Source organism: Pseudopipra pipra, chromosome 3 (genome assembly GCF_036250125.1).
Source record: "Pseudopipra pipra isolate bDixPip1 chromosome 3, bDixPip1.hap1, whole genome shotgun sequence".
Lineage (NCBI taxonomy): Eukaryota > Metazoa > Chordata > Aves > Passeriformes > Pipridae > Pseudopipra > Pseudopipra pipra.
Window position 1 is genome coordinate 5,157,035 of NC_087551.1, and position 14,164 is coordinate 5,171,198.

General features: G+C 45.8%; 1 protein-coding gene across 1 annotated transcript in view; it reads right to left on the reverse strand.

Moving 5' to 3' along the window:
* PAK5 (p21 (RAC1) activated kinase 5) overlaps window positions 1-14,164 on the reverse strand; it is a 221,389-nt gene that overhangs the window by 191,039 nt on the left and 16,186 nt on the right. The window contains exon 3 of the mRNA XM_064647526.1: window positions 2,607-2,703. The gene's annotated coding sequence lies outside the window, so the exon portion shown is untranslated. The remainder of the gene's footprint in view (window positions 1-2,606; window positions 2,704-14,164) is intronic.

Consider the following 14,164-nt stretch of genomic DNA (forward strand, 5'->3'; position numbering starts at 1 on the left):
AGGGGCTGGGTGGAACTGTGATGCTGGAGCTGGTTTCTTTATTTAACTCCAGATTTCTTTGCCTCCCTACAGCAGCAGCTTTCTACCTGCACTTCTCTAAGGCTCTCTGTCACAGCCCCAAGCATCACAACAACTTTGATTTCTTAAAGACAGACGCAAACTATATTTGTGCTGAATTATTTTTACCCATAAACACCACAGATGTGAAGACAGTACAAGAAGTGAGAGTGCCTTAACAAAACCAACCACCACCCTCAGCCCCAGCATTTCAAGATGCTTTTGAATAATCTGGCAATTTCAGGTCAATCAAAAGGCTGTTATATTACATCTATGAGGATTCCTTTCTGAATTTCTTAGTGTAGCTGGATGACAAAAGAACAGTGGCCTCTCTCCTGCTGTAATTTTCACTGGAGAAGAGTCTCAGTTTCTGCTACCTGCTTTTATCCTTTTTTTGGCATTGCTTTATCCCTCCTGCCCACTGAGCCTGCCTTGTTTCACCTCTTTTCTCTATCCCTCTCCCAGGCTGCACCTCTGGCTTTCCCTTCCAAGCACAGGCAACCTTTCTGGTTTTCCTCTCTGCTCTAAGCAGTGTTTCCGCTACATCACTTCCAGCGCCTTATGCTTCTCCCTCTTGCATCTGCCTCTTCCTCCTCGTGGTTGTCTTCTTTTTTGGCCCTGCTTTCACTAAAACAGGCAGCCAGTTGGTATTCCCACACTGGAGGAAGTGCTCAGCGCAGCCCTTGGGTACAGTTTTGAATTCCCATTGCTCACAGTCAGCCTCCTTCAGTTACCCAAAAGGGAGCTCAGCAGATAAGTTTTCAGCTGCAGCTCACAGGAGTCCTCAGGGGTGTTCTCTATTTCTGTCAATAGCTCCTCTTTTGCTACCACCACATACCTGAGATCATGCATCCTAATATTTTTCCATGGGAAAAGATAAGTCAGCCAGAACCTGGTGGCTTTCAAAAAGAGATCACTGATTATCTCACAGTTGCAACCAGGAACGCCTCGAGGAAACTTGTACCTCTGAGTGCACCAGGGCACATGCAAAGATCTGTCTCGTTGGCAGGATTACAATCTGCACTCGTGCTGCCAAAATGCAAATGGCACTGTGGGCCAGCTGAAAGCACACCAGTAACTCCAACCCTTTAAATAATCCACGTGTGTGACTGACTGGTGCTGCCCACTTTGTACGTTGTAACAGGAGTCTGTTAGGTTCACACCTCCAGATGAGACCAGCAGGATGTACCTGGAGCTGTGTCAACACCAACCTACACGTTTTGCAGGGACTGTTGGTGCACTGAAGGAAGCAGGTTTAACAATCACCACCATGCTGTATTCCTGAAAAGTCAAACACTGCATACTGCATTTCCTTTGGTGAGTTTAACAGCTCTGACCTTTACGGCTCCACAGAGCGTTGGGAGGCAGGGAAGGGAAAGCATGGAGAGCAACAGTGTGCCAGTGCTACACCCATTTTGCCCTGAGCAGCTCCTCTCTCCTGCTCTGGGTTTGACCATGCTCTGCAGACGTGAGGAATCACAATGCTGCCAAGGCCAAATCCCAGGGCTGTACCGCCAAGGGTAGTGGAGAAATCAGTACAGAGTGAAATGACCAGGCTTCCTGCTTCCAAGGAAGCTCAGTACTTCCTCCTTGGCAGGGGTGCTGGCTCCCCAAAGTCTGTGGTCCCCCAGGACTGGACCAGCTCCATCGTGGAGCTCAAAGCTGATCAGATTTGGCCCCTCCTGCTCTCACTTGTTGGCATTGCCAAGATCTGTCTCCACTCTGTCCCCACCATGAGAGGACACACAGGTCTGGGAGCTCAAGTGACCCCCACGGCCAGCACAGTGCAGCTGAGCAGCTGGAGTGCACATATCCCAGAGTAGGGAAAATGGCACACGAGGACTTGGCAAGCCACGAAAGCACAGTAACTGTAGCTGGAAATGGCAACACTCCCTTCCAAAGGAAAGATGTATGCCATGTGCATTTATTAGAGCCCTGCATCTCTGTTCTTCGGCACTAACACCCTTTCCAGCATGTGCTATAAAGTAAACATTACCATAGAGCAAGATGCATCTTTGCAATCACCACCCATATGCCCGAGCTTCACCTCCCTTTAGGGAAGGTGTGATCCAAAGGATGACAAAGATAACAGACATCTCAAAACTGCCTGGGTTAGATCAGGCTCTGTTTGCCCAACTACATATCATAAAAGGGTATAAAGAAAATCCCTTCTCAAGATTGGCTGCAAGCTGCCATATACATAATCTACATTTACATATACGTATGTAAGCTTAATATATGTGTAAACTATATTTACATACAAACATATGTTAAAGCCTTTGGTAAGGTTGTATGATCCCTAAAGGCTGAGCTACTTGAATTTCTCAAAATAAGACTTAGGCACTTAATTCTATTTGCTGCACTAGGGATGATAAACCTCAGATATTTATATGAAAAAGCTCATATTTTTCAATAGTTGAAATTCCTAAGGCCTTAATCAAGTTAGAGGGATTTAGAAGGTAGATCGAGATCTGCATCACATGGGACATAGAATTGATTTTTTTCTAACTGCCTACAGTAATGATTTTAAAAGGAAAGAAAAATCCTACCATTTCAGCAGACTTCTCCAAGTCCACACAAGCACACTCTGGCAGCCAGGTGCCACCCTTCTGGTTTCCAAGCATTCTGTGGCATTCCAAGGCATCACTGCTGAAAGCAGATGTATTTTTATGATAATCATTTTAACACCTTTGACATTGTTTTGCAACTACCTTGGATCCCATTACACTTCACAAAGCTGCAGAGAGAGCTGAGAGCTGACAAGTCTAAATTTAAGGAGTAGAGGAGACCTGGCTCACTGCTGGCACTGCCACTGGCTCCCTGCAGGAGTGGGTAAATCACCCGGTGTGTCTGTGCAGCATCTCAACCTTGCCCAGGAGCCCTTCTCCCTGAAGCCACGTGTTCCAGGAGAAGTACTCAGGGAGCAGGTCAGAATAAGAACACTGGTGGCACCCATGCACATCTCCAACACACACAGTTTGGCACTGAGTCTGCACTTGCCTTCCCTGACCACGCAAGGGGCTATGGGTGGTCAGGGCTGATAGAAGATCAGCATGACAATATGTTGTGTGGGCAGGCAAAGCCTAAACCTTGTGCTTTGCTTTAGGCAACTGCTTCTAAATAATAGCGAAAACTAACCTGTCAAAATAAACAAGTGGCCTTTTCAACCAAAATTAAAAAAACTGGGGGTATTTTTAGTTTCTGCTCCAAGTATTCAACATTTATTTCTAATGGCAAACGAGGAAGGGGGAAGATGATAGAGGTACCTGGGTTTTGACAAGTTGTATTTAATTTTCAGAGATCCATATGTATTTGGTGGGCTCTGAAAACATGTTGCTATTGAAAGTGGAAACATTTTTGAGGACCATTTTTAAAAGACCATGATAAATCTAGAGATGCCCTTCCTCTGGCCCTGCACTCAGCTGGGACAATCCCTGGCTGTCTGTGACCACCTCCAGCTTTATGCTGGCCCACGAGAGGTGTGGACCATCAATCTGCAAGCAGCCACAAGAGCCTCCGGATCAATGGATGCCTCAAGGGCCACATTTGTATTTGACAAATCCTCTGCTTATGAAATCCATGTATTACGGTGTTTCTTTCCTATGCTACAAGCATTAATCAGAGAGGCCTTTCTGGAGGGAGGAAAGTGATGGTGATTTGAGGGTAACATCTGCAATGTGATGTTGCTGCTAATATTTCTGCACTGTGACTTCTGCCACATCCAATGTCAGGAGTGCTCCTTGGAGACTGACTCCTGCAAAGCCTCTGCTTGTGCAGGTGATACCTCATGCACCTTGGAGAAAACAAGCAGAAATCCACCACAGCTCCCCTTCCCCACTGTCTGACAGTCCAGAGCCAATAAAGGCTAAGCCAAGATAAGGAATTAAATATGCTGGAAGACCAAAGCCCTCACTCCCCTGGAACAGAAGGTAAATATCTCCAGTATTTACAGTACCAAAGTTATATTGAAGAACGCTTCCACAGAGACACTGACTCAAAGGGAAGTGTTGCCAGGGTTTTGGCTAATGTACGGATTCAAGTCCCAGCTGCAAAGCCATGTCCTGAGGACAGGGGGGCCTGGGACAGCCAGGGTCACGCAGCCCCCCAGCAGCCTGGCTGAGAACCAGCAGAGCGTTACTAAGAGCCAGGGGGAGATAAAAGAGAAGGATAAAAATCAAAATACTCAGACTCTATTTTGTCATTAGTCGAAAAAAATTAAAGTACCACCATTTTGTCCTTAATATGACTAAGGACAAGGTTATAATTTGAGGGTACACCCCTGCTCTGTAGACCCCACCTCTGCCAAATCCCTCATACTGCAATAGCCCCGAGGAACGAGGCCTTGCCACCTCAGCACAGGGATTTCCTTGGGAACATCAGCAGCTCTGCTCCAGATATAGGGTGAGGTCTGGTTCACATTCATGCTTCCCTTGCTGCTGGGAGGCCAGGCCTTTCCCACATCTTGGTTGAACATTGGACCTGGCAGCAGGAAAAATCTGAGACTGAACTGATGCTACTGGTAACTGAGGGGAAAGCAAGTATTTTCTTCTCACTAGTTATATCCTCAGTCCTCTGCTACCATGTTTTGCTGTTGCCTCAGGCCCTCTGATGACTTAAACCCCCATGGGCTACCATGGAGCTGCAGGCACTCTCTGCAACATCAGCTCAGTATTTCCCAGAGTGCTCTTGACTCAGTCTCAGGGTGCAGCACAAGGCAGACAGAAGCTGACAAGCCCAGCTTTGCAAGCTGCTTTCCCTGGGAAGCTTTTCCTAAACTGTGCAGTTCCTCAATCTCTTCAAATAATCAAATTTCAGGAGGAAAGCGAGAAAGAAATTCCTTAAGGGATTCACTTTGTTTCTGGGGAAATCAAAGACAGTAAGGCACCAACAAGACAAATATCCTTGATGTTAGCACAGAGCGTTGCTTCGCACGCAACACCCTTTCCATAACACACTGATTCCATCCCCGGTGATTCACAAGGAGCAACTGAGGATGTGCAGCCCTGTCCTGAGGCTAACATGTTTTCAGTTGGTTGTTTCACTGCAGTCCTCCAAAAATCCTCCATCTGCAGATCTCAACAGGTCCATCATCCTCTACATAGGAAATGCCCACTTGTGCCAGCACCAATTCTGTACTTTCTGGATCTTGGCCTTGGAAGATGCACAGGACAGTGGATTTCCACAGGACAGTCTGACCAGTGACCCAGGGGAATTTCCCCACTAAAACCTGAGAGCAGCAACAAGCCCCAAACTCTGGTTGTAGTCCCATTTCCCCATACTGGAGCAGAGAGCAATCCCTTTTTCATCCTCTTTTGCCCTGGATGGTGCTGGTTGCAGGAGCAGGGCTGCAGAGTGGTGGTGAAGTAGCACGGCAAGGGGAGGTCCTCAGAGCAATCACCAGAGTGACATTCCTGTCATTGTGACAGAGAATTAAAGGAAAAGTATCCAGTTTAATTCTGATGTAAAATCAGAATAGGTTTAGAGCTTCTTGACCCATTTCACTCCCCAGACCCATTCCAGCACTTTCAGCCTGTCTTTGAGAGCTGAAATCCAGCTCAACCCATCTCCAATATCCTTCATTTTTTATGGATTCTAATCATCTCCCAGCTACCAGATCATCCCATAATTGGATGGAAACCAACGGATTCCTTAACATATACAGGCACTCCCACATAGGCTCTGTCTTCCCCTTCTGCTACTCAGCACATCTGGTCAGCAAAGGAGCCCTTTGAGTTTCCCTACTTGGTGTGAAAGCATTTGATTTGTGCCTCATTTTGCTGCAGAACTGAGCGTAGGTGCTTTCTCATTGCCAACCACCCCCTCAGCCTTCCCAAGGGGATACTCGTGTCCCCTGAGCTTGCTCTGATCAGTGAATCCTCAGATGCCAGCAGCAATCTGAGCATTTATCACTAATAACATGATTTTCTAGGGCTTGGAGATGGAAGGTAACCCAGACCACCATATGAATAAACACAGATCTGAAATGATGAATCAGAAAAGCATGTGCTCATTAAATATGTCAGATCTCACTGTAACAACCTCCTTTAAATCAAAAAATCAACTCTTGGAGTCTCTGCCTGGCCTTCCTCACCATCTATGGAGAGCCAAAGAGCCTACAATTACAGACCAGGTCTGGATTCAGAGAAACTGAAGAATTTGTCCTAAAAGGAGCAGCTTTTATGATCTCCAGTTATATTTTAGCCTGAAGTAATTGGCCCAGAGCCAGCTGCCCACCAAGACTGCTGCTGTGTCTGAACCTTTCCCAGGCTGCACATGTACATCATGCAGATGGAAATGCTGAGGGGATTGAGGCTGCAGCAAAAGTAGAAATGTTGCACTGCTTGAAACTCATTGAACTTACAATAACTTCCCAAAAGCAGCCAAACTGCAGCTAAAACCGTTCATCTCCCTTGCTCTCCTGTAAGTGTAACAATTAATAGCTGTATTTGATTTTTTTTTTAATTGCTCCCAATCCAAAACTCCACTTTCCAAATTCCAGCCCAGACAGAACTTCCACTGCAGAGTAATGAACCCTGAAATTGGACAGTGAGACATGTGACTGCACTAGAAACAATGGCACTGCCTTGACTCAAAGGGGACAGGATCACAGCTTATAAATATCTTCAAGGTGACAGTACATGAGAAGGCTGCAATTATTCATAATTTTAACGGATAGTTGGAGACAGAGAACTCACTTACAGGTAGTAAGGGAGAAAAATATCTACACCTGGGGGAAGTTCTTAGCAGGAAAGCTGTAAAGCTGGCAAGAGCTCAGCAATGAGAGAAACTAATTGCAGAGAGAAACTCTGCCCAGCTCAGGCATGGTGCCTCACTCTTGGGCCTGTTTTCCCCCACTCAGCTGATATAAAGGATTCTCATGGACAAGCAGGTTGGATCCCTCATGGCTGCACCACAGCTCAGACTTACAACCCAGCAGGGCTAAAGTACAAAAGAAGAGAAGGTCACAAACTGCCCAAGTGTTGTCACAAACACCATTAACTTTGTTCACCTTCTAACTAAAGGTATCCCAGATGAACAAAAACCAGCGGCCATTCCCCTGCTCCATGGCTTCCCCAGACACAAAATGGCGGCTGTTCTCCCACTCCATGGTTTCCCCAGACACAAAATGGCGGCCGTTCTCCCACTCCATGGTCTCCCCAGACACAAAATGGCGGCCGTTCTCCCACTCCATGGTCTCCCCAGACACAAAATGGCGGCCGTTCTCCCACTCCATGCCCCATTGTTTCTGCAAACACAAAATGGTGGCCATTCCCCCACTCCGCGCCCCATGATTTCCCCAGACAAACAAATGTGACCAATAAAAGTTTGTTGTTTCTCCTCCATGTAGAACAGTGAAACACGTCACCAGCACACAGAGAAACTGAAGGTGCTGGAGACTGAGGGTGCACGACTGCTGCTAATTTCTTAAATCAGTCAAGTAAACAGCAATCCAATCTGCCATTACATTTGCAGGCTGAAGGAAGAATATGAAAATAAGGGGACTGACTTTGGGATGAGGGTTATCAGACATTTCCTTGGTAAGCTCTGCGATGCCTCACTGCTGCTGTTGGACATTCTGACCTATGCAAATCTTCTTCAGCACATTTGTCTTTGGATCCGTGCTCGCACACAAACACGTGACCCGCGCTTACGTGTGTTGCATGAGCTGTGAAGTGCTGGCACCTCCCAGCCTCTGGGAAAACATTAGAAAAGATCACATTTCCTTTTCGTGACTTAACAGGTTCCTTGTATTTGTTTGCAGCTTCTCCGCTTTGCAGCTGCAACACAACAGCCTTCGGCAGCAGCACGAGAGCCTCCGGGCCCAGTTCAAATCCATGATTTCCTTCAAAATTTTCCACGGCAATGCTTCCCACTGTCAGTTTGTGTCTGCGTCCCCGTCACGATGCAATGGGCAGTAGAGAACGGCTGGGGCAATATTTCCAGCTGCCCTTGGCTTTCCAAGCAGCTTTGAGACTGCTTAGTTCAGTACTGCTTCAATATTTCTCTCCTGTTTGAGAGTCGCAGCACACGATGCTCTACTTTGGCTAATTAATTTTTAAAGAAGCTGGGTATATTAATGCAAATTCTATTAGCGATGCCTCTTGGCAGCCCGTGTATTAAATACAATGCCAGTAGCATGACAACTCTTGACAGTCTCCACAGTGGTAAATTACATATATTATTATTTTATGCCCCTTTTAATGATTTTAAGACACATCCTTAAAATAAACCAGAATTGTTAGTATGCTTGTACTAAAGCACAAAAATATTCCTTCTTATTTTAGCAAAGCGTATGTTCCTATTAGAGCTGGAGATGCCAGATAAAGACTGGCACACACCATGTGTGGTGTGAAGTGGTGGAGCTGTGTTGCCTTCAGAGGGATTGCAGAGGCTGATATCAAGGGAGGCTCTGACTTGCTATTCCTTTGGAGCCATAACTTGATATTCCACATTGGATGATTATCAAGGGACAATCACAATATTTGATAGCAAGCCCAACTACCCTGCAAATTGTTTTGATGATAAAAGTTCCTAAATCTCTGCTGGTGTGATGGCCACTAGAGAGGGACAAAAGAAGAGGCTTTGCAAGTGCAAATCCCTGCTTGGGAGAGTTTATAATGCAAAGTTCAGTGGCAGCACTGTCTGTGTTGGATTCAGCCCTTTCCACGATGAAGGAGAAGAATCTGCTGACAAGTTATATTCCTTGGCAAATAAGTTGTGCTGACTGCTCATGATCCAGCAGGAGCTGGACACAGGAAGGGTACTGTGCAGGATCCAAGCAAAGCTGGATCTTGCCCAGCATGAGTTATTACAGAGAGAAAAGAAACTAAGCAGGGCCAGCATATAAGTGAAGGGAACCTTTCCAGAGCATCTTGGTGGGACCAGCAGGACTGAAAGCCTGGGATGGGGCAATCAGCAAGAAAAGAAAAGAAAGGAAGAGGGGTAAACAAGCAGTCCTGGAACAGACAGGAACACAGCTGATCTCAAAGGGATCAGATATGAAAGACCCTTTAACCTGCAGGATCACATTAGATCCTGGAGTGTAAACAGGCTGGCAAAAACGGCCCTGTAGCCACAAAACTCACTATTAAAACTCTCTGCTCTCATGTGCCTGGCCCAGGTATTCAACAGTTCACTGTTCTGCTAGTCCAGAAAGCAAGTAAAGCTAATCAGAAGGTCTCAGCCCCTGCCATTGTGGGTGTCAAATACAATACCACACAATGGGACAGATGGATTTCTCGTTCCTTCCTACCTTTATTTATTTTTATTTTAAAGCAGCACATTGAAGACGTGGAAACCTAACAGTTAAGCAAGGCTGCACAGGTAACCTGAACTCAGCGCTCTCAACATAACAAAACCTTGAGCTGGCCAGTTGCACTCCTGTCTCTGTTAGGGCTCCCTGCTTTACTTCACTGTGCAGGAGGGGCAGCGTGGCAGGAGCTGATGTTCTGCTCCAGCAAACACTGTTTGCCATCTCCTACCTTCGACTCTGTAACCTTGGCATCCTTCAAATGAAAGGGGCAGATCCACTGATAAGGTCAGGCTGCTCTCTGCCCCCAGGTATTTACTGCTGCTCAGACGAGTTCACCTGGGTAGGCTCCACAGCAGAAGGGAAAAGGTGCTGGCTGACGAAACCCGGTCAGAAGACATTGAGTGCCCTTGTGGAAATAATTTGTGACTGGATAGTATTTTGCCTGTGTTGGGAGCCAGCAGGGTAAAATAGGTCAGTTCAGTTTTGTGGCCGAGTCCTACTACAGACGGAACCTTGTGAAGATGTTGCTGCCTGCAGACATCTTGGGTTTTGCACATAGTATTTTCACCTCCCTCTGCAGTGTGTCAGCTGTGACGAGTTACATCTGAAAACACCATGATGCACCCTTTAAGAAGGGTCTTTTCAGACCCTTGTTTCAATCAACTAAAGGCTTAAAGCAGCTTGGGGGTAGTGGCAGCTAAGGAAAGGGTGGGGAAAGTGCACGAGCGCCATCCATCACTTAGGGCTTGTGAGTGGCTCTCACGATTTCTTTTAGCCTCACTCCCAAATTTGGTAAATGCAGATACTTTTTTCCAAGGTCAAAAGTCTTGTTCAGCCCCAAACAGCTTTTCTCACGTCCTTCCTCACCCGTGCCTTCATTCCTCCAGAAAACAGACGGAAGGGAGCAGACAAAAAAAAGCATTGGCACAGCTCTGCCTTGGACTACCATATGCTCCTCTGAATCTCCTCTTGTCCTCTGAATAACCAGTTTCTGCTCTCTGCTCTCTCACATGCAGTGATCGAGATACTGGAAGAAAATATTCATGCTTTTTTCAGCCACATAATTTGACATTTCAAACATCAGCACCCTGGCCCTTCCTTCACCCTGCCGGCACTCAAACACACCGTGTTTCTTTCCCTCACTCACTGAGATTTGGTTGGTGGCGAAGAGAGACTTTGGCAAAATATCCTATTCCGAAGCACATGGCACATATGAGAGATCAGTGGCAATCATCCCATCCATAATGTCAGAATCTAAAGAGAGATTTAATCTCATGATATTTGAAGACTTCACAAGAACAAGTTTCCTTTTTTTATTTCGACTTTGGGATTTCCTGTAACGGAAATAACAATCCTCAAATTATCCTTTCCTGTTGGAAGGAAAGTTTTGCTGTACAAAACACACAGCAATGCCTCAAAGCAGTTCTTACCTCCTAGGAACAAAAGGTCACCACAAGAAAAAGTGCAAGAAGCAGAACTTGCACATCACAAGGATCAAATGTAGGTCAACGCTGGCATGCTTTGAATATTTTTTTCCTCTGCACTGAACAAAGAGGTTAATTCCACCCCAGGCCAGACCATTCTGGGAGGGAGAGTGGCTCTCCTCCACCTCTCTGCTCCTCCCTAGGCTGCAGTTCAAACCAGTCCCAAGAACCTGCAGTCAGCAGTGTAACAAAATCGTTGAAAAGATCTCAGCCCAAAACCACTCTCACACATTAACTGGAGCTTAACTGGGACACCAGAGCTGATTACAATTTACACATTACCCAGCAAGATGCTGCAGGTATCAATTCCCCACAGGTCCCAGCAAAGCCAGCTCTAACATCAGGCCAGCAAACTAGCCTTCTGCAGACTTTGCCCCGTTCCTTTGATGAACCAAAGCTTTTGGCCCTGCAGCAAGAGACCTCAGGGACTCACCAAAGGCATCTTCTTTATCTCCATACAGAGAGATTAAGGCTTTAGCAACTGCAATCAGGAATGCTTGCCAACAGCCCATCCACAAAGCCCAAGAAGTAGGGGGAAAGCATCCATCAGCACTGAAGTAAGCCAGTGTCAACACTGATTTGCTAAAAAGCAGGTGAGTCTTGAAGCCTTGGAAGTGGTGTATAGGGAGAGTCATCAAGGAGTCTGATCCAATCCTCCAGTCTCTGAAAGCATCTCATACAAAGAGCACAGCAAACTGCAGCTCCAATGGTGCAAGGGAAAGCAATTTGTTCTTGAGCAAAAGGCAGGGGGAAAAAAAAAAAAAGACTCCTGTAAAATACTGGAGGAGGAGGGAAAGAACATAAGACTTGAACAAACCCAGCTTTAAATCCCAAGAGTGTTACAGGAAACTGCTTGGAAATGAAAGAAAAGGCAAAAGGAGCTTTCCTGGATGCCAGATGTGACTTCAGGGCAGGAAGAGCTGTGATTTTCCAAGAAAGAGAGGATTTTGCCTTGGAGGGACAGATCTAAGGACAAACCAATCCAGCTTGATGTGAAATCTCGCCCTGCCATCGGTTCCATCTTGCAGGTGTCCCAAATCCTCCCTGCAGTTAACTTTGGTGCCAGTCACTCCAGGGGGTACGAGTCTGTTGCTGCCAGACCTCAGCAGGTGTGAAAATCTCCACACACCTCATAGTCATCACTAGAGATGATACAAGGGGCAGAGAGAAGCAGCAGCTTACTCTTCAGATCAAAACTTGAGTGTGTGAGGGCAGAATTTTCTCCTAACTTATGAAATGATCAAATTTAGAACAGGACTCAGGTAAAACCAAGTGAACTTTGGGCAGTGTGCATCACACATCAGCAGGCTGTTTTACAAGGTGCCTAGCCCTAGCATTTCATGCACTTCAGAAGTTGTGTTGGCATGTGTCTGCCACAGCCACCAGCCATCCTGCAAGGCCACTGCCTTTCCCTGCTCCTCCTGGATTCCATTGATGGCTCTCACACCTCATATGAACCGTGGACAATGGTAACTCAACACAGCAGCAGAACCACTTGCTCCCAAAGTGCTGATGGCCAGAGAGGGAAAACTTGGTGGCATTAGACCCCTCCTCCAGCTGCTTTGGATTTACTGCATCAAGGAAGACAAGATTCCTCATTCTGCCAGTGCTCTCTTTGCTCAATCCTCACTGAGCCTTCCCCAGTGTCTGTCAGCAGACAAGGAAATGTTTCTTGAGGTGCAGCTTACAGATTGCTGCACAAAAATAGTTTATTTGCTTACAGTGCCAGGGATGCAGCATTAGGGATGCTCTCAAGTCACTTGAAGCATAGTATGACTACAATACAAGCCACTGGAGCAGAAAGCCTGGAAGGGGGAAGGGAGACCAAGGGGGAAAAAAAGATATTCAGGCTGTCTTGAATGCTACAAGCTTTGCTTTTTTTCCTCCTTTCCTAATGTGACACAGTAAGCTGCACAGGAGCACAGAGTAACAAATGGTTCCTGCAGGGATCACTTTATTAATGAAGTATTGATAAAGGCAAAATTTGAAATGCCTAAATAATAAATGCTGCTTTGCATTTATAGCACAACCTTAAGCTCAAAGATCTTTCGTGTCTGTCTTAGTCACTTGCAAAATGGCTTTTCAGGAAGGTTCTAGATATTCTGTGAAAGCCCAGATCATCACGAATTAGGGCTGCCTACATCACAAAATTATGCTCATCAACTGAGTCAGCACTGGAACAAGATTAGCACTAACAACACTTGATAGACAATAACAAGACAAATTTAAGGTACTCCAAAAAGTTTATTACAGTGTAGATGCACTATGCAATGGTTGTCACTGGAAAAATTACTACAGTGTGGAGCTAATAGCTAATTTTCCGAAATGTTTTGCAGCAACTTTGAACACTCAAATGAAAAGTGGGTGTTGTGAAAGTGAAAGCATTCTGAGCCAAATTTTGCTCTTAGATGTGCTATTATTGCAGCTCCTAATGAGATTTGGTCTTATAGGCAAGAATCAGAGCAGTAGCATGCAATTATTTGGGTTTTTTTAACTGAAATAATATTGATTTAGAGCTTGGTGGAGGAGTCTAGTTATATACAGTTCTACAAATTTTATTTTTTTTTTTTTTTTACACCTGTATCTTTGCAGCTGCCAGGCTTTCATAAAATAAAACCCAGGTTAAATTGAGCAGTAGTTCCTTCCCTAAGTGACTCACTTCATCTCTCTCTCCTGCACTTGCCATTCAGCCTCCTTTCTCCAAAGCTGTGCTTTGGTAGTGTTTTACTCCAGTTTTAGCCATATCCTACATGACCACCGAGAATCAGTTCCCCAGACTTCCCCTGGCAGAGCTAAATATGTTTGTGCTATAGGAAAAAACAACACCATATGGCAGTTGTTTGATCTCTAAGCAGAAGCTGGTTTTTTGAAAACTGATGAGCTCCACCTGTCTAGAAAGTTGCCTTTCCCTCCCAGACACTGCCAAACTTATTTGCACACTGCACATGTCCCCAGCATCCAGGATAAGGAAACTGTGGAGATCTCTTCTGGACTGTCACCAGTTCCTGAGTACACAAACTCTGCAGTGTCACTGCTGTCTTCAAAGGTGACCAGAGATTGGATTTTCCCTATTCAGGTACATTGATAGTCTGATACTCTGACATGGGTAGCTGATGGGATTTTCCCATCCATTTCCCAGGATATTACCCCAACTGCAAACCTACATTTGCACATAACCTGAGGTACATGTACACACAGTGTGGCTCAACATCCAGTTACATAAGCCTGACACACCACATTATCAGCCTGCTTTTAGGAGCCTCTGACATTATCTTGGACCAATTCCGCAGGCCAGTGATTCTTGCTCAGTGTCGTTGTGACCTTTATATCTACATGGAAACCACTTAAGGACATAAGAAGGGTTCAGCCT